At 36.9% G+C, this 20,309-nt stretch overlaps 1 protein-coding gene across 7 annotated transcripts in view; it reads left to right on the top strand.

The window, feature by feature from the left end:
- The window catches only part of STK33 (serine/threonine kinase 33), a 155,520-nt gene that overhangs the window by 54,984 nt on the left and 80,227 nt on the right, over positions 1-20,309 (top strand). The window contains exon 3 of one of the 7 annotated variants that reach the window (XM_078058429.1): positions 12,871-12,907. The exons of the other annotated variants lie outside the window; for them this stretch is intronic. The gene's annotated coding sequence lies outside the window, so the exon portion shown is untranslated. The remainder of the gene's footprint in view (positions 1-12,870; positions 12,908-20,309) is intronic. 7 annotated transcript variants of the gene reach the window in all.

Below are 20,309 nucleotides of genomic sequence, written 5' to 3' on the forward strand. Positions count from 1 at the left end.
AAGATTTGTTGCACCTCACCAGCACTTTAACCTCCTTGACGTTATGGACTAGGAACTTCCAGAAGCCACTGGGCAGCATGTGTGTTGTTTTCTTGTTGCTCCTGCAACCAATATTGGGCAACAAGATCTGGCCTTTGAATCTTCTGTGCACTCTATTGTCAATGCCTCTGGGTTTCTGCCAGTTGCACTTAATTTTGACATATTGGTCTGACTGGTGCCGGATGAACTTCTTGGTTTTCTTTTTTTTTTTTTTAAAGATTTTATTTATTTATTTATTTGATAGAGAGATACACAGCGAGAGAGGGAACACAAGCAGGGGAGTGGCAGAGGGAGAAGCAGGCTTCCCGCTGAGCAGGGAGCCCGATGCGGGGCTCGATTCCAGGACCCTGGGATCATGTTCTTGGTCTTCTTTTTAACAATCTTGGGCTTCACCAGAGGTCTGAGGGTGGCCATGATGCCGAATAGGAGATGGCTGTCACCTCTGAAGGCAGGGCAGAGGAAGAGAGCTATGACCAGTTCTTAATTTGTATTGTTTGAATTTTCATTCAAGTCTATAGTTGTTTTTTTTTTTTTTTTTTAAGATTTTATTTATTTGACAGAGAGAGACACAGTGAGAAAGGGAACACAAGCAGGGGGAGTGGGAGAGGGAGAAGCAGGCTTCCTGCGGAGCGGGGAGCCCGATGCGGGGCTCGATCCCAGGACCCTGGGATCCTGACCTGAGCCGAAGGCAGACACTTAATGACTGAGCCACCCAGGCGCCCCCAAGTCTATAGTTGTATGCACTGGATCCTGGATACCCTAATCAAAGTTATTAACTTTTTCTGTTCCCACAGTATCAACCTCTATTGTGCATTTAATTATTCTTCCTTGTGTTAAAGTTAGTTGGTCACATAACCAGATTGGCATTTTTCAATACCAGTTTGGTCAAACTTGGGACCATGACTATTACTGGGTAGTGAAATCAAGTTAGTGGAGCGGTGGTAGGGTGTTGTGACAAGAATATATATTTTTTTAATGGGAATAGAATAGATAAGAATAGCAAATAGAATGTATTATAAATACTAAGGATACTTTTTATGAAACATTTATTTCAGTATATGTATATATATATGTAAAAATATATTTGTTATTATGGGTAAGGTAGAGCCCATTTGAAAAATACTTGACTAGACTGAAAAACTATTTTATTAGGAGTCTGATTGATCTTTGCATTCAATTAATTTTATATTATGAGTACTCACTAAATGCTCCTGGAATGTTTATGGTATTTGTCCTGGTAGTCACTGTGTTAACAAAAAAAGAAGGACTTTTTACCCAATCAGTTTCTGATTTGGCTTATATGGATGTAGAGATTTTTTGTCAGGGGTGCCTTTGAGTCTACTACCCATTAGTCTTCTTTAGTGAAAGGGGTTTGACAAGGGTATACACTATCTTTCCTCCTTTACCTTTACCTTTATTACAGGACTCATCAAAGAATCTTTGCTGGAGCATAATGTAAGGGGTGTGGTCATGATTTAGACTCATTTCCCCTTCTGTTATCCCACAGCATATATTGAGTGCTTACAATTTATCAGGCACTAATATAAGCACTTTCCTTGTATGTAATTTATTTACTCCTTATAGTAACTCTACAGAAGGTGCTTTGTTATCCTCAGTTGCATGATGAGAAAATAAAGCTCAGAAGTAGATTAAATAGATTAAAATCACAGATTTAGTAAACGACCAGGATTTGAATCTAGGCAGTCTGTGGGTGTAATGGAAAGGACACCGCACTGTTCAAGGGCGGAGAGCTCGGCTAGAGGGCTAGTTGGCTCGGAACTTTGCTCAGTCAAGACTCTTTCTTGGGGCAAGGCTGCTAGACAGAAGGCCTCACAGGATTTTGTTTTTTGGTATGACTGGGCCCTGAAATTAGGTAAAGAGGAAGATAGACTGAAGTCTCACTTTTCCTTCTTTTCTTTAAAAAAATTTTTTATTTGAGTATAGCTGTCTCTTTTCTTTTCTTTCTTTTTTTTTAAGGGGGGAGGGGCAGAGGGAAAGGAGGAGAGAGAATTTTAAGCAGGCTCCATGTCCAGCGTGGAGCCAGTTGGGTTCAATCTCACAGCCCCAAGATCATGACCTGAGCTGAAATCAAGAGTCAGATGCTTAACCGGCTGAGCCACCCAGGTGCCCCTAGTTGTCTCTTTTCAATTAATATCTTGATGCTTTGTGGACAGACTTTGAGATAGGTAGCCAGATGCTTTGCCATTTAAGACAAATCCATATTTAGTCTGCCCCTTCCGATTTACTTAATTGGCAAATTTTCAGGAACAACTTAATTTTTAAAAATTTAGATACAATTTGCACAATATGAAAGTTACTACTTTGAAGTGTATACCTCCAAGGTTGTACAACCATCACTACCTTCTAATTTGAGAACATTTTCCTCTCCCCAAAAAGAAACCTTGTAAATTAGTAGTCACTTCCCTTTCTCCCCTTCCCTCCAGGCATATACAGTATACAAATTTACTTTCTGTCTTTATGGATTTGCCTATTCTGGACACTTCTTATCAATAGAATCATACAATATGTGGCCTTTTATCTGGCTTCTTTTACTTAGCATGATATTTTCAAGGTTAATTCACATTGTACATATGTCAGTGGCCAAATAATATTCCAATATATATGCCACATTTTGTTTATCCGTTTATCAGTTGATGAACATTTGGATTGTTTCCAACTTTTTGGCTACTATGAATAATGCTTCCATGTTCATTCATGTATAAGTTTTTGTGTGAATATATGTTTTCAGTTCTCTTGGGTCTATACCTAGACGTTGCTGGGTCATATGGTAACTTCATGTTTAACTTTTTGAGGAACTTCCAAATTGTTTTCCAAAGCAACTACACCATTTTATATTCCCACCAGCAATGTGTGGGAGTTCCAAGTTCCAATTACTCCACAACCTCTCCAACACTTGTTATTTTGTTTTTTGTTTGTTTGTTTGTTTTATTATATCCATCAAGGTGAGTGTGAGGTGGTATCTCATTATGGTTTTGATTTACATTACTATAATGACTAAAGGAATTGTGCATATGTTCATTTGTTTATTGGCATTTGTATATCTTCTTTGGAGAAATTTCTATGCAAATCCTTTGTCCACTTTTTTTTAAAGATTGTATTTATTTATTTATTATATATATAGAGAGAGTAGGGAGGTCGAGGGGGGAGGATCAGAGGGAGAGGGACAAGCAGACTCTGTGCTGAGCATGGAGCTGGATGCAGGGCTCCATCCGAGGACCCCGAGATCATGACCTGAGCTGAAATCAAAAGTCAGACACTTAACTGACTGAACCACCCAGGCACCCCTGTCCACTTTTTAACTGGGTTGTCTTTTTATTCTCAAATTTTAAGAGTTCTTTATATATTCTGGATACTAGATTCTCATTAGCTATATGATTTGCAAATATTTCCTCCAATTCTGTGGGTTATTTTTTCACTTTCTAGATAATGTCCTTTGAATCACAGATGTTTTTAGTTTTGATGAAATCCAATTATCTATTTTTATTTTGGTTGCTTGTGCTTTAGGTATCATATCTAAGAAACTGTTGCCTAATCCAAGGTCACAGAAATTTATTATCCTTGTGTTTTCTTCTAAGAGTTTTTATAGTTTTAGCTCTTACATTTAGGTCTTTGATCTCTTTTACGTTAATTTTGTATATAGTGTAAAGTAGGTGTCCACATTCATTCTTTTTTTTTTTTAAAGATTTTATTTATTTATTTGACAGAGACACAGCGAGAGAGGGAATACCAGCAGGGGGAGTGGGAGAGGGAGAAGCAGGCCTCCCACTGAGCAGGGAGCCCGATGTGGGGCTCGATCCCAGGACCCTGGGATCATGACCTGAGCTGAAGGCAGACGCTTAACGACTGAGCCACCCAGGCGCCCCTTCACATTCATTCTTTTGTGCATAGATATTTAGCTGTCCTAGTACCATTTATTGAGAAGACTGTTCTTTCCCCATTGAATTATCTTAGTACCTTGTCAAAAATGACTCAACTACAGATGTATAGGTTTATTTCTGGACTTTCAATTCGATTCTACTGATCTGTATGTTTATCCTAGTCCAGTATCACACTATTTTGATTAGTGTAGTTTCAAAGTAAGCTTTGAAATTTTGAAGTACAAATCCTCCAGCTTTGTTCTTTATTTTCAAAATTGTTTTGGCTATTCTGGATCCTTTGAATTTACATATGAATTTTAAGATTGTCAATTTCTGCAAAAAAAAGAATGATGGAATTTTGATATTGAATTGTAGATCAGTTTGGGGAATACTGCCATGTTAACATTAATGGGTCTTCTGACACATGAAGACAAAGTGTCTTTTCATTTGTTTAATTTCTTTTAACAGTTTTTGTAGTTTTCAGTCTTGTATTTATTTTGTCACTCTTGTTTTTTGGTACTGTTGGATTGAATCGCTTTCTTAATTTCATTTTCAGATTGTTCATTACTAATGTATAGAAATACAACTGATCTTTGTACATTAATCTTGTATCCTGTAACCTTTCTAAACTTGTTTTTTAGCTTGTGTACATGTGTATTCCTTTAGGATTTTCTATTTCCAGGATCATGTCATTTGCAAATAGAGATAATTTTTTACTTTTTCCATTCTAATCTGGATGCTTTCTATTTTATTTTCAAATTTAATGCTGGAATCCAGGCTAGAGCTTTCAGTACAATGTTAAATTAAAGTGGCGGGAGTAGCTATCTTGTCATGTTCCTGATCTTAGGGAGATAGCTTTCAGTCTTTAACCATTAAGTATGATGTTAACTTTGGGTATTTTGTGGATGCCCTTTGTTAGTTCTATTGCTAGTTTATTGAGTGCTTTTATCATGAGAGGATGTTGGATTTTGTCAAATATTTTTTCTGTGGGTATTAAGACGATCATGTGTTTATTTTTTCCTATATTCTATTAATATAGTGTATTACATTGATATTAAATGTTGAAACAAGTTTTTATTCCTAGGATAAGTCTCCCTTTGTCAAATTGTGTAAGCCTTTTTATATGCTGCTGGATTAATTGTTTTGCTAGTATATGCTGCTAGTATTTAATTGAGGATATTTGCATTTATAGTAACTTATAGGGAATATTGATCCATATTAGTAGTAGTACTACTACTAGTAGTAGGTAGTTAGTAGTAATTAGTAGTAGTCGTAGTAGGAGTAGTAGGGGTGTTTGTGTGTGTTTGTGTTTGATATCTTTGACTGGGTTTGATATCTGTGTACTCCTGGCCTCAGGCTAGTCACTTCATTTTTGAAGGATAGTTTTTGCTAGATTTAGAAACCTTGGTTGACAGGCTATTTTTTCTTTTGGAACTTTGAGTGTGTCATCTCTCTTCCTTCTGATTCTATGGTTTCTGATGAGAATTCAGCTGTTAATCACATTGAACATCCTTTGAATGTGATAAATCACTCCTCTGTTACTGCTTTCAAGATTCTTTTTGTCTTTTTCTTTTGGCAGTTTGGTTAATATGTGTCCAGGTGTGGATCTTTTTGAAGTTATCCTACATAGAGTTTTTGAGCTTGTTGGATGTGGAGATTAATGTTTTTCATTATATTTGAAAGTTTTTGGCCATTATTTCTTCAAATATTCTTTTTGCCCCTTTCTGTTTCTCCTCTTTTCTGAGATTCCCATTATGCATATATTGGTACATTTGATGGTGTCTTCACAGATGGCCAAGGCTATGTTAATTTTTCTTCATTCTTTTTACTTACTTTGTTCCTCAGACTAGATAATCTCAATTAACCTATCTTCATTTCATTTTTTCTTTCTTCTGCCTGCTCATATCTGCTATTGAACATCTCTAATGAAATATTCATTTTAATTATTGTACTTTTTAACTCCAGAATTTGTATTTAAACAAATAGTTTATGCATCTTTTTGATAATCTCTGATGGTATATCCTCATACATGGTTTCCTTCGGCTCTTTGCAGTCAAATGCTCTACCACTGAGCTATACTCCATCCTTCAGCTCTTTGAACATATTTAAAATAGCTTATATAAAGTCTTTGTCCAACATTCTGGCCTCAAGGTCAACCAGAGATAAGAGCTTACGGGCTTCTCAGATCTTACCTGTGTATGGTACATCCCTCTGTGTATGTGTGCCCTCCTAGATTCCCAAGAATATGTTGGAGCTTTCCAAAGTGCCTATGGACATCTTATTTCCCAGCTTTTTCTTTTAAGCTTTTTGGTTAGTTTTTTGGCTACTATTGGTCCAAGTATTAACCACTGCTTCAGGCAGCTGTGAAGTTACAAACTTGATTGTAATTGTTTTCAAAAATGCCCTGTGGAAGAAGACGCTTTGTACAAGGTGTGCCCTGATTCAGGTCAAGTACAGACTAACTTATAAGTGGGGTCTTCTAGAGAACTATCAGAAAGGTCAAGTAATGAGAATTCTTTGGGAATGAGCATTCAAAAGAGCTCTAGCTCCATCCCACTGCACTCCACTCCACTGCTCTTCCCAGCAACTACTAGGTTGTACCAGGAATGTGAGCTATTTTTTGGGTAGGCTATTGCAAATATAGAGTGGGGGATGGGACTAAGGGAAGTTAAAATGTGACAAAGCTTCCTGTTCTTGCTTAAATACAACTATTTATTTATTTAAAAATAAATGTTTCTTCTGTTGCTGTAAGCCTTTGGTTAATTTCCATATCTCTCAAAAAGTTTATTCTAATAATTTTGGTCAGCTTTTTCATTGCTTTTATGCAAGAACAAATTTGGAAGTCCCTAATCTGCCATTTCCACCAACAATACCTCATAGCTTACATTTTAAATATAATTTTTCAGTCCCATCTCTCTTGGAAATCTTGAGCCATTTGGCTTTTGATCAATCTTTCTTTCATTAAATACCCTCCTTGCTGCCTCTATGGACACTACTTTCCATTGTTCAGTGGACTCTCTTCCTCTGATTATCCTTTAGAAGTTGATGTTCCTAAAATTTCTGTCTTTGGCTCTTTTTAAAATTTTAATTGCAGTGTAGTTAATATACAGTGTTATATTAGTTTCAGGTGTACAATATAGTAATTCAACAATTCCATGTATTACTCAGTGCTCATCAAGCTAAGTATACTCTTATTCGTCTTCACCTATTTCACCCATCCCCCACCTACATCCCCTCCAGTAACCATCTGTTTGTTCTTTATAGTTAAGAGTCTTGTTTTTTTGATTTGCCTTCTTTTTTTCCCCTTTTGTTCATTTATTTTGTTTCTTAAATTCAACATTTGAGTGAAATCATATGGTATTTGTCTTTATCTGACTGGCTTTTTTGCTTAGCATTATACTCTCCAGATCCATCCATGTTATTGTAAATGGCAAGCTTTCATTCTTTTTTATGGCTAAATAATATTTCATTGTGCGTGCATGTGTGTGTGTGTGTGTGTGTGTGTGTGTGTGTGTGTACCACATCTTCTTTTTAAGTTTTTATTTAAATTCTGGTTAGTTAACATACAGTGTAATATTAGTTTCAGGTATACAATATAGTGATTCAACACTTCCATACATTACCTGATACTAATCACAGGCGCACTCCTTAATCCCCATCACCTATTTAATCTATCCCCCCACCCACCTCCATTCTGGTAACCATCAGTTTGTTCTCTATAGTTAAGAGTCTGTTTCTTGGTTTGCCTCTCTCTCTGTCTTTCCCTCCTTTGCTCATATATTTTGTTCCTTAGATTTTATTTGTTTATTTTTTTTAAAGTAATCTCTATACCCAATGTGGGGCTTGAAATCACAACCCTGAGATCAAGAGTTGCATGCTGTACTGACTGAGCCAGCCAGGCGCCCTGTTTTGTTTCTTAAATTCCACTTATGCATGAAATCATATGGTATTTGTCTTTCTCTGACTGACTTTTTTCACTGAGCATAATACTCTCTAGCTCCATCCATGTTGTTGCAAATGACATGATTTCATTCTTTTTAATGGTTGAGTAATATTCCATTGTATATATATACCACATCTTCTTTATCCATTCATCAATTGATGGGCACTTATACTGTTTCCATAATTTGGCTATTGTTGATAATGCTGCTATAAACATCAGGGTGCATGTCCCTTTGAATTAGTATTTTTGTATTCTTTGGGTAAATACCTAGTAGTTCATTGGATCATAGGGTAGTTCCATTCTTAACTTTTTGAGGAACCTCCATACTGTTTTCCAGAGTGGCTGTACCAGTTTGCATTCCAAGAGTGTAGAAGAGTTCCCCTTTCTCCACATCCTTGCCAACACCTGTTGTTTTCTTGTTTTATTGATTTTAGCCCTTCTGACAGGTGTGAGGTGATATCTCATTATAGTTTTGATTTGCATTTCCCTGATGGTAAGTGATATTGAGCATCTTTTCATGTGTCTGTTGGCCATCTGTATGTCTTTGGCAAAATGTCTATTCATGTCTTCTGTCCATTTTTAAATTGGTTTCTTTGATTTTTGGGTGTTGAGTTTTATAAGTTCTTTATATATTTTGGATACTAGCCCTTTATTGGATATGTCATTTGCAATATCAGTAGGTTGTCTTTAATTTTGTTGATTGTTTCCTTTGCTGTGAAGAAGCTTTTTATCTTGATGTAGTCCCAATAGTTTATTTTTGCTTTTTGTTTCCCTTACCTCAGGAGACATATCTAGAAAGGTGTCGTTATGGCCGATGTCAGAGAAATTACTGTCTTTGTTCTCTTCTAGGATTTTTATGATTTCAGGTCTCACATTTAAGTCCTTAATCCATCTTGATTTTATTTTTGTGTATGGTGTAAGAAAGTGGTCTGGTTTCATTCTTTTGTATGTAGCTGTCCATTTTTCCCAACACCCTTAGTTAAAAGACTGTCAGACTGTCTTTTTTCCATTGCATATTCTTGCTTCCTTTGTGGAAGATTAATTGACCACATAATTGTGGGTTTATTTCTGGGCTTTCTATTCTGTTCCATTGATCTGTGTCTATTTTGTACCAGTACCATACTGTTTTGATTATTACAGCTTTGCAATATAACTTGAAGTCTGGAATTGTGATACCTTTTTTTTTTTCATTTTCAAGATTGCTTTAGGGCTATTTGGGATCTTTTGTGGTTCCATACAAATTTTAGGGTTTTTTTCTAGTTCTGTGGAAAAGGCTGTTTGTATTTTGATAGGGATTGCATTAAATCTGTAGGTTGCTTTGGGTAGTATAGACATTTTAACAATACTTGTTCTTCCAATTCATGAGCATGGAATATCTTTCCATTTGTTTGTATCATCTTTAATAATTTCTTTCATCAATTTCTTTCTAGTTTTATAGTTTTCAGAGTACAGGTGTTTCACCTTTTTTGGTTAGTATTTTATTATTTGTAGTGCAATTGTAAATGAGATTGTTTTCTCAATTTCTCTTTCTGCTCTTCATTATTAGTGTATAGAAATGCAATGGATTTCTGTATATTGATTTTGTATCCTGTGATCTTACTGAATTTATTTATCAGCTCTAGTAGTTTTTTGGAGGAATCTTTAGGTTTTACTATATAGAGCATCATGTCATCTGCAAACAGTGAAAGTTTTATTTCTTCCTTACCAGTTTGGATGCCTTTTATTTCTTTTTGTTGTCTGATTGCTGTGCTAGGACTTCCAGTACTACATTGAAATAAAGTGGGACAGTGGACATCCTTGTCTTTTTCCTGATCTTAGGGGAAAAGCTCTCAGTTTTCCCCCATTGAGTATGATGTCAGTTGCGGGTTTTTCCTATAAGGCCTTTATTATGTTGAAGTATGTTCCCTCTAAACCTACTTTGTTGAGGGTTTTTATCATGAATGGATGTTGTACTTTGTCAGATGCTTTTTGTGCCACTACTGAAATGATCATATGGTTTTTATCCTTTCTCTTATTGTTGTGATGTATTATGTTGATTGATTTGCAAATATTGAACCACCCTTGCATCCTGGGAATAAATCCCACTTGATTGTAGTAAATGATTTTTTAAAATGTATTATTGGATTCAGTTTGCTAATACTTTGTTGAAGCTTTTTGCATCTATGTTCATCAGAGATACTGGCCTGTAGTTTTCTTTTTTAGTGGTGTCTTTATCTGCTTTTGTTATCAAGGTAATGCTGGCCTTACAGAATGAATTTGGAAGTTTTCCTTCCTGTTCTATTTTTTGGAAAAGTTTGAGAATAGGTAGAATCACCTTTGAAACTGTCTGGTCCTAGACTTGTTTGTTGGAATTTTTTTGATTACTGGTTTAATTTTGTTGCTGGTGATCAGTCTGTTCAAATTTTCTATTTCTTCCTGCTTAAGTTTTAGTAGGTTATGTGTTTCTAGGAATATATCCATTTCTTCTAGGTTGTCCCATTTGTTGGCTTATATTTTTCATAATATTCTCTCACAATCTTTTGTATTTCTGTGGTGTCAGTTTTTATTTCTCCTCTTTCATTTATGATTTTGTTTGAGTCCCCCCCCCCCCACCTCTTTTTAAAGAGTCTGTCTAGAGTTTGTTGATCTTTCGAAAGAAGCAGCTCCTGGTTTCATTAATCTGTTCTATTGTTTTTTTTGTCTCTATATAATTTATTTCTGCTCTAATCTTTATTATTTCCTTCCTTCTGCTGGTTTGGGGTTTTGTTTGTTCTTTTTCTAGCTCCTTTTGGTGTAAGGTTAGGTTGTTTATTTGAGATTTTTCTTGCTTCTTGAGGTAGGTCTGTATTGCTATAAACCTTCCTCTTAGAACTGATTTTGCTGCATCCCAAAGATATTGAACCATTGTGTTTTGGTTTTCATTTGTCTCCCTGTAATTTTTTATTTCTTCTTTGTTTTCTTGGTTGGCCCATTGATTGTTTTGTAGTATGTTACTTAACCTCCATGTATTCATGCTCTTTCCAGATTTTTTCTTGTGGTTGATTTCTAGTTTCATAGCATTGTGGTCAGAAAAGATACGTGGTATGACTTTGGTCTTTTTTAATTTGTTGAGACTTGTTTTGTGGCTTAATGTGATCTATTCTGAAGAATGTTCCATATGCACTTAAAAAGAACGTGTATTCTGCTGTTTTAGGATAGGATGTTCTGAATATGTCTTTTAAATCCATCTGGTCCAGTGTGTCATTCAAAGCCACTATTTCCTTGTTGATACTCTGTTTGATCTGTTTGTTGATATGAGTGGGGTATTAAAGTCCCCTAGTATTATTGTATTACTATTGATTAGTTCCTTTATGTTTGTTATTAACTGGTTTATGTATTTGGGTGCTCCTTCTTTGTCTTGTTATGGTCTTTGTTTTAAAGTCTATTTTGTTCAATATAAGTATTTCTGCCCTGACTTTCTTTTGACAGCTATTTGCATGATAAATATTTTTCCATTCCCTCACTTTCATTCTACATGTGTCTTTAGGTCTGAAATGAGTCTCTTGTAGATAGCATATAGATAGGTCTTGTGGTTTTTTTTTTGTTTTTTGGGTTTTTTTTTGGTAAAGATTTTGCTTATTTATTTGAGAGAGATAGAGAGAGAAAGAGGAGCAGGAGGAGCAGAGGGAGAGGGACAAGCAGACTCCTCGCTGAGCATGGAGCCCAACATGGGCTCAATCTCATGACCCTGAGATTGCAACCTGAGCCGAAATCAAGAGTTGGTGTTTAACTGACTGAGCCACCCAGGCGCCCCAATAAGTCATGTTTTTTATCCATTTTGTCACCATATGTCTTTTGATTGGAAGGTTTAGTCCATATACATTCAAAGTCATTATTGATATAGATACGCATTTATAGCCATTTTGTTACTTGTTTTGTGGTTGTTTTTGTAGTTCTTCTCTGAACCTTTCTTCTCTTGCTCTCTTCTCTCATAGTTTGTTGGCTTTCTTTAATGATGTACTTGGATTCCTTTCTCCTTATTTTTTATATATCTATTATTATTTTTTTTAATTTGTGGTTACCGTTAGGTTTGTAATATAACATCTTCTGCATATAGAAGTCTATATTAAGTTGATGGTTGCTTGAGTTCAACCTGTTTTTACTCCTCTTCCCCCTATATTTTAGGTATATGGTGCCATACTTAACATCCTTTTATTTTGTGAGTTCCTTGGCTGATTTTTACAGATACACTTATTTTTACTGCTTTTGTGCTTCCTACTTTTCTTACTCTTACTTATGGTCTTTCCTTTCCACTCAGAGAGACACCATTAACATTTCTTGTAGGCTTATTTAGTGGTCATGAACTCCTTTAGCTTTTGTTTGTCTGGGAAACTCTTTATCTCTCCTTCTAATCTGAAGAATAGCCTTGCTGAATAGACTATTCTTGGCTGCAGATTTTTTCCTTTCAGCACTTTGAATATATCATGCCACTTTCTCTGGCTTGTAACATTTCTGCTGAAAAATCTGCTGATAGCCTTATGGGGTTTCCCTTGTATGTAACTGTCTTCTTTTTTCTTGATGCTTTAACAATTCTCTCTTTATCATTACTTTTTGCCATTTTAATTACTATGTCTTGGTGTGGACCTCCTTGGGTTGATTTTGGGGGAGGGGAGTATCTCTGTGTTTTCTGGATCTAGATATCTGTTTCCTTCCCCAAATTAGGGAAGTTTTCACCTATTATGTCTTCACATGTATTTTCTGCCCCCTTTTCTCTCCCTTCTCCTGGGATCTCTATAATGCATTGTTATTAGCTTTGATGGAATCACTGAGTTTCCTAAGTCTATTTTCATTTTACATGATTTTTTTCCTCTCATCTGCTCAGCTTGATTACTTTCCATTACTCTGTCATCCAGGTCACTAATTCATTCTTCTGCTTTCTCTAACCTGCTTTTTATTCCATCTAGTGTATTTTTTTTCCATCTAGTGTATTTTTAATTTCATTTATTGTGTTCTTCATTTCTGATTGGTTCTTTTTTTTATCTCTTTGTTAAGGGTCTCACTGATGTCTTCTGCTCTTTTTTCAAGTCCAGTGAGTATCTTTATGATCATTACTTTAAATTCTCTATCAGGCATATTTTTTTAAATTTTTTATTGTTATGTTAATCACCATACATTACATCATTAGTTTTAGATGTAGTGTTCCATGATTCATTGTTTGTGCATAACACCCCGTGCTCCATGCAGAATGTGCCCTCTTTAATACCCATCACCAGGCTAACCCATCCTCCCACCCCCCTCCCTTCCAGAACCCTCAGTTTGTTTTTCAGAGTCCATCGTCACTCATGGTTCGTATCCCCCTCCAATTTCCCCCCCTTCATTCTTCCCCTCCTATCTTCTTCTTCTTCTTCTTTTTTTTTCCTTAACATATATTGCATATTTGCTTCAGAGGTACAGATCTGAGATTCAACAGTCTTGCACAATTCACAGCGCTTACCAGAGCACATATCCTCCCCAGTGTCTATCACCCAGTCACCCCATCCCTACCACCCCACCCCCACTCCAGCAACCCTCAGTTTGTTTCCTGAGATTAAGAATTCCTCAGATCAGTGAGGTCATAGGATACATGTCTTTCTCTGATTGATTTATTTCGCTCAGCATAACACCATCCAGTTCCAACCACGTCATTGCAAATGGCAAGATCTCATTCCTTTTGATGGCTGCATAATATTCCATTGTATATATATACCACATCTTCTTTATCCATTCATCTCTCAATGGACATCTTGGCTCTTTCCACAGTTTGGCTATTGTGGACATTGCTGCTATAAACATCGGGGTGCACGTACCCCTTCGGATCCCTACATTTGTATCTTTGGGGTAAATACCCAGTAGTGCAATTGCTGGATTGTATGGTAGCTCTATTTTCAACTTTTTGAGGAACCTCCATACTGTTTTCCAGAGTGGCTGCACCAGCTTGCATTCCCACCAACAGTGTAGGAGGGTTCCCCTTTCTCTGCATCCCCACCAACATCTGTCGTTTCCTGACTTGTTAATTTTAGCCATTCTGACTGGTATGAGGTGGTATCTCATTGAGGTTTTGATTTGGATTTCCCTGATGCCGAGCAATGTTGAGCACTTTTTCATGTGTCTGTTGGCCATTTGAATGTCTTCTTTGGAAAAATGTCTGTTCATGTCTTCTGCCCATTTCTTGATTGGATCATTTGTTCTTTGGGTGTTGAGTTTGATAAGTTCTTTATAGATTTTGGATACTAGCCCTTTATCTGATAGGTCATTTGCAAATATCTTCTCCCATTCTGTCGGTTGTCTTTTGGTTTTGTTGACTGTTTCTTTTGCTGTGCAAAAGCTTTTTATCTTGATGAAGTCCCAATAGTTCATTTTTACCCTTGCTTCCCTTGCCTTTGGCAATGTTTCTAGGAAGAAGTTGCTGCGGTTGAGGTCAAAGAGGTTGCTGCCTGTGTTCTCCTTTAGGATTTTGATGGACTCCTGTCTCACATTGAGGTCTTTCAACCATTTTGAGTCTATTTTTGTGTGTGGTGTAAGGAAATGGTCCAGTTTCATTCTTCTGCATGTGGCTGTCCAATTTTCCCAACACCATTTGTTGAAGAGACTGTCTTTTTTCCATTGGACATTCTTTCCTGCTTTGTCAAAGATGAGTTGACCATAGAGTTGAGGGTCCATTTCTGGGCTCTCTATTCTGTTCCATTGATCTATGTGTCTGTTTTTGTGCCAGTACCATACTGTCTTGATGATGACAGCTTTGTAATAGAGCTGGAAGTCCGGAATTGTGATGCCACCAGCTTTGCTTTTCTTTTTCAACATTCCTCTGCCTATTCGGGGTCTTTTCTGATTCCATACAAATTTTAGGATTATTTGTTCCATTTCTTTGAAAAAAGTGGATGGTATTTTGATGGGGATTGCATTGAATGTGTAGATTGCTCTAGGTAGCATTGACATCTTCACAATATTTGTTCTTCCAATCCATGAGCATGGAATGTTTTTCCATTTCTTTGTGTCTTCCTTAATTTGTTTCATGAGTATTTTATAGTTTTCTGAGTACAGATCCTTTGCCTCTTTGGTTAGATTTATTCCTAGGTATCTTATGGTTTGGGTGCAATTGTAAATGGGATCAACTCCTTAATTTCTCTTTCTTCTGTCTTGTTGTTGGTGTATAGGAAAGCCACTGATTTCTGTGCATTGATTTTCTATCCTGCCACTTTACTGAATTCCTGTATGAGTTCTAGCAGTTTTGGGGTGGAGTCTTTTGGGTTTTCCACATAAAGTGTCATATCATCTGCAAAGAGTGAGAGTTTGACTTCTTCTTTTATCAGGCATATTATTTATATCCATTTTACTTAGGTCTTTTACTGTGGTTATGTCCTATTCTTTCATTTGGGAAATATTCCTCTGTCTCCTCATTTTGTCTAACTCTCTGTGTTTATTTCTGTGTATTGGGAAAGGCAGCTACCTCTCCTGCTCTTGAAAGTAATGGGCTTATGACAAAGAGGTTCTGTAGGGCCCTGCAGTCCAGTGTTCCCTGTTCACCAGAACCTGGCACTTCAAGAGTGTTTCCTATGTGTGTTTTGTGCACCTTGCTGTTGTGTCCTGGCCACTTACCTTCAGTCCAATCATCTGCAGTAGCTCTGTTTGCCTGTTGTGGGCAGTGTTTGGTCCCCAGCTGGGGTGGGGTGTGAAGTTTTAACAAGGTTTGCCTTAATCTTCTGTGGGGCCACTGTCTTCACCAGAACCAAGGCCTCTAAAGTGTGCAAGTTGGGAGATGTGGTATTGACAAGTTTTGCTCTAGTCTTCTCAGGGAGGGACCCACAGCACCAGGACTGAGGCAAAAGTGACTGGAAAGAGTGGATCTTGGTGTAAGCAGGTTAGGGAGTGAATTCTGTGCCACACTGGTTCCTACAGATGGCTGTGTGTTTGTGTTGGGGGCGTAGGGCAGGGAGATGACACCTGCCAGCTTCTTGGTTCCTAGAGGGGTCTCCCTGCGAAAACTGCCCTTCCAGGACATGCTCTGAGATGAGTAAACAAAGCTCCCTCCTGTGTGCCCCAGGCAGTTTGCAAACTGCAGCTTCTGTGCTCTATCTCCATAGCCTGTTTGTTGTGCTGTTTTTTTAAGGGTGGAGACTCAGCTTCCTGTCATCTTCTAGGCTCTCCCAGAGCCAAGCTTGCTGATTTTTAAAATTCTAGGCTTTAAGTCCTGCTGGCTGTAAAAACTCATGAAATTTGGCCCCTGTTCCTTTTAAAGCCAAATGATTTGAGGATTTGTCTTCCCTGTCTGAGCTCCCTCTTGTGAGAGTCTTTTTCTCTTCCTTCTTCACACCCATGGCTCCCTCCCTCCTCTGGGCAGCCATAGTCTTATGTTTAGCTCTCCCCCCCTCCCCCATTACCATGTCTCCTACCCCTTTGTCATGACCTTTTCTCTACCCTCAGTTGTTGAGTTTGTTCTGCCAGTCTTTGGGTCATTTTCTGGGTTACTTACACTGATATGAGTGTTATCTAGCTGTATCTGGGATATGAGGTGAGCTTAGGGCCCTCTTTCTCTGCCATCTTCCCAGCCGCTCTTCCCACTGTTTTCTGTACTTGGCTCTCCTATGTTTTCATTCCACACATCCTTCTTGGGTGATCTCACTTACACCCATGATTTCAGTTGCCTCTTCTATGATGTAAGTCTTAAATCCAAGTTTCTAACCTAGATTTCTCTTTATGTCTGGGCTTATATAACCACTACCTCTTAGGAATCTCCCTTTCAGTGTCCTGAAGGCAAAACTAACTTAACATATCCCAAACCAAACTGATTATCTTACTCCATTTCTATTCTTCCTCCTCTCCTTACTATCTTAGTAATTTGGTCATCATCCACCTCAGTATTCGAGGTGTTCTTGACTTTTCTCTTTTTTTCTTTTAAAGATTTATTTATTTGAGAGAGAGAGCACCAGTGGGAGGAAGGGGCAGACAGAGAGAGAGAATCTCAATTAGACTCCCTGCTGAGGGTAGAGGCCAATGCAGGGCTCAATCCCATGACCCTGAGATCATGACCTGAGCTGAAATCAAGAGTTGGACACTTAACTGGCTGAGCCACCCAGGTGTCCCAACTTTTCTCTTTCTCTCCCCATGGTCATAACTAATCATTTACCAAGTTCTGTCACTCTATTTCCTAAATATCTCCAGAATTTGGCTATTTTCCCCATCCCTGATGCTGCTTTCCTAATTAAGGCCACATTTATATCTTTGCCTGAACTATTGTAATACTTTCTTGTGTTTCCATCTCTAGTCTTGTCTTGTCTTTCATACATTTTCTGTACTGCAGAAAGAATATGCTTTATAAAAAGCACATTTCCTTTTGTCATTCTCTTGCCAGGTAAACAATAGCTAGGGAATATAGATACCATCCCTGCATTCAGGGAACTTGGGTATAGTGAGGGATACAGACAAATAAATGACCAAGTACGATTCAGAGTGTGATAGAGCAAGTATAGTGCATTAAAGAGATTGGCAGACATTCAACTGAACGTGATTCAAGATATCAAGAAAATTTGAGAGGAGATGATATCTAAGTTGAGATCTGCAGGAAGAGTAGGAATTATAATGATGAAGGGAAGAATGGGAAGGAGTGTTCCTGGCTGAGAGTGCATGAAGGAAGATGTAAAGAAGGCAAAGGATTGTAGGAAATGAAAGAAGTTTTGTAGGTTAGAAAACTTTAGGTTGGAAATAGGTTGGAAATGAAGAGGTACACCAGAGCCACATCACATAGGCTCCTGTTTGTCGTGTTAAGGACTCTGTGCTGTTGGGAACCAGTGAAGTGATTTTTGTTGGGAGGAAACATGATCAGATTTGCATATTAGAAAGAACACCCTGGGAAATGCTTTGGTTGAGAGGGCTGACTTGGAATCAGGGTGACCAGTTAGGAAGCTCTTGCATTAATCCAGGTAAGAGATGATATTGATGTGGACATTTGGAATGGAGAAAATTGAATGGATTTGAGAATTGTTTTAAAGTGGAATGGACTTGTCATAGTTGAATGCAGAGGTTGAGGGAGAGGAAAGAACTGAGGAAAATTTTATATTATTCAGTTAATTAAGCTATCTATTTCAATAGTTACCTATTTAGAACATAAAGTTATTGTGTATTTATGTAAGTATGTATGCACATTAGTGACAAGAAAATGTATGGTGTTTTGTAGGTTGTTTTTTTTTTTTTCCAAATAATCTACATCTGTTGTAGGTCTAAAGATCTAAACTCCCTTGAATAGACTTTACTGTTTACTTGGTAAAAGCTAGTAAATGTAGAAATAGTGCCTGGGTCAATTTATTTCTTTCTATAAGCCTAACTTCTCATTTCCTACTGGGATTCATGATTAAAACATCTCACTTCTAGTCAACATTTTTTTCTATCCTAAGCATAAAACTACATGTTTGGTTCTATCAGCTTTCCTTAGCTACATAAGGGTGTTTCTACTGTGGAATTTGCACTACAAAGCAATTCAAAACTTTCGAATTTTCTGTTTGTAGTGTAGTAGATCTCAGTAGGGTAAAAGGACTTGCTGATTTTAGGTTCAGTTTTATTTGGTCACTTTTTATCAAATGAATTTATGTCTACTGACTAAACATGTCAGTTTACTATCTGAATAAAAAACATACCATGAAAATAGCATTCTCTGAGTTTGAAGATCTGATTTAAAAGTTTATCATTTCATCACTAAGACATGAAAAGAGAGTCATTGCTCATTTTTGCAGAAGAGGTTTGGAAACTCATATTTTTGGACTCTCATATTCTTTTATATGGACTTTGCAAAAATAATAATCTTACAGTCACTATTCCCTAAATTATTTCTAGTATTTGTTAAGTTGATGTGTGGTTGGATATAGTATTGTTAAACAAAAGTAGCTTTATTTATATTTTAGGAAATCAAGGAAAATTTAATATTAATTTTTTTATATGTTATAGAGTACATTTTAAATCTTCCTCATAAAAAATTTCTTTTTAATTGAAGAGAAAAATTTCTTCTCCCCCCAAAAGGAATCCTCTCTGTTCTCAGTTGTTTTTTAAAATCTTGAACCTGTCAGTGAAATTGTGTAATCTAGTAATAACATGCCTAAGGCTTATTGCCTTTTCTTGGGCAACAGTATCAGCAAATGATGTGCTCTATCGATTTTAATCACATTGTTTTTACAGTTCCATTGCAAGGTTTTGAAAACTCACCAAGTAAATAAATCTGTGGATACAGATACCTCCTTTCTCTGAAAATCTAACTATTTACATATTATTCCTTTTTGATCAGTTGTTAAGGTAATATGTAAACTAGTAATATTTTGAGAGATTATTTGGCCCTTGCTAGTCTAAAACATTCTGCCTGATATTCAGCATTACCTATTTAAAAAATAAAATTCTTATAAAGGTGATATTTGAGTGCCTGTAGAATTCAGAATTTAACATATAACTAACTGTGTATGGGCTACTCCAGCAAGCCATTCCCTCAACAACTCAGCTGCATACATTTAGAGCAAGCTCTTGTAATTGTATTCTAAGCTAGCTATGAGCTAATTAGATGACAATTTGTATCTTGGAACCCATGTAGAACAATATTTGGAGCATTAGACTGAGAGATTGTTACTGACTGATAAAGTAATTTTCTGATGCTACCATCCATTGGGTTTTGACAGAGTTTCATAATAATAATAAAAACTTCCATTTATTTAGAGCTTACATATCAGTACTTCACATACATTATATCCTATCCTTATAACAATTCTGCCATGTGAGTATGTAAACATCATCTGTGTATATACTTTGCATATGAGGAAGCTGAGACCAGATAGGTTAAGTCGCTGGTGGGGAATTGGAACCTTGGTCTAACAGTAAAGCTTGGGTTCTTTTTCATTACCAAGGGCAAACACATTTCATCTGAAATTTTCTGTACAGGTAAAATGGAATCATTCTGAGACTTGTGAGATTTTAATGCTTGTAAATTGTTTAGAAATTTGGGGTCCTTAGACCCCAAATGGTAGAATACTGGTACCCTATTTTTTGGGTCTGATACAGCTTTGTTTGTCATAGTGCTAAATTTGGAGTAGGGTGTGTGTGTGTGTGTGTGTGTGTGTGTGTGTGTGTGTGTGTACCTGTGTGTATAAAATAAATAACTTAATATTTTATGTGGGATTTATAGTGGGAAACTTTCTTTGGTATTTGTTGTTACTTTGGAACTAATTAGATCTATGCCATTTACATTGCAACACTGACTCTGGTGAATTTGTCACTAAATTCTAATTTGTTCATATGGCAGTAGATTTTGATTGATTATACTGACTGGAGCCTATTCTTCATGCTTTTGAGCTTTATAGTTTATATTTTCAGCATACACTACCCTGTGTCCTCTCCACTGCTGGAGGAGGTAGTGTTGGCGTTTTGGCCACTCTCTCATCACTCCAGATCTGTGGCCGATTACTGTCAGGGTTGGAAGTGCT

Source organism: Halichoerus grypus, chromosome 11 (genome assembly GCF_964656455.1).
Source record: "Halichoerus grypus chromosome 11, mHalGry1.hap1.1, whole genome shotgun sequence".
Classification (NCBI taxonomy): Eukaryota; Metazoa; Chordata; class Mammalia; order Carnivora; family Phocidae; genus Halichoerus; species Halichoerus grypus.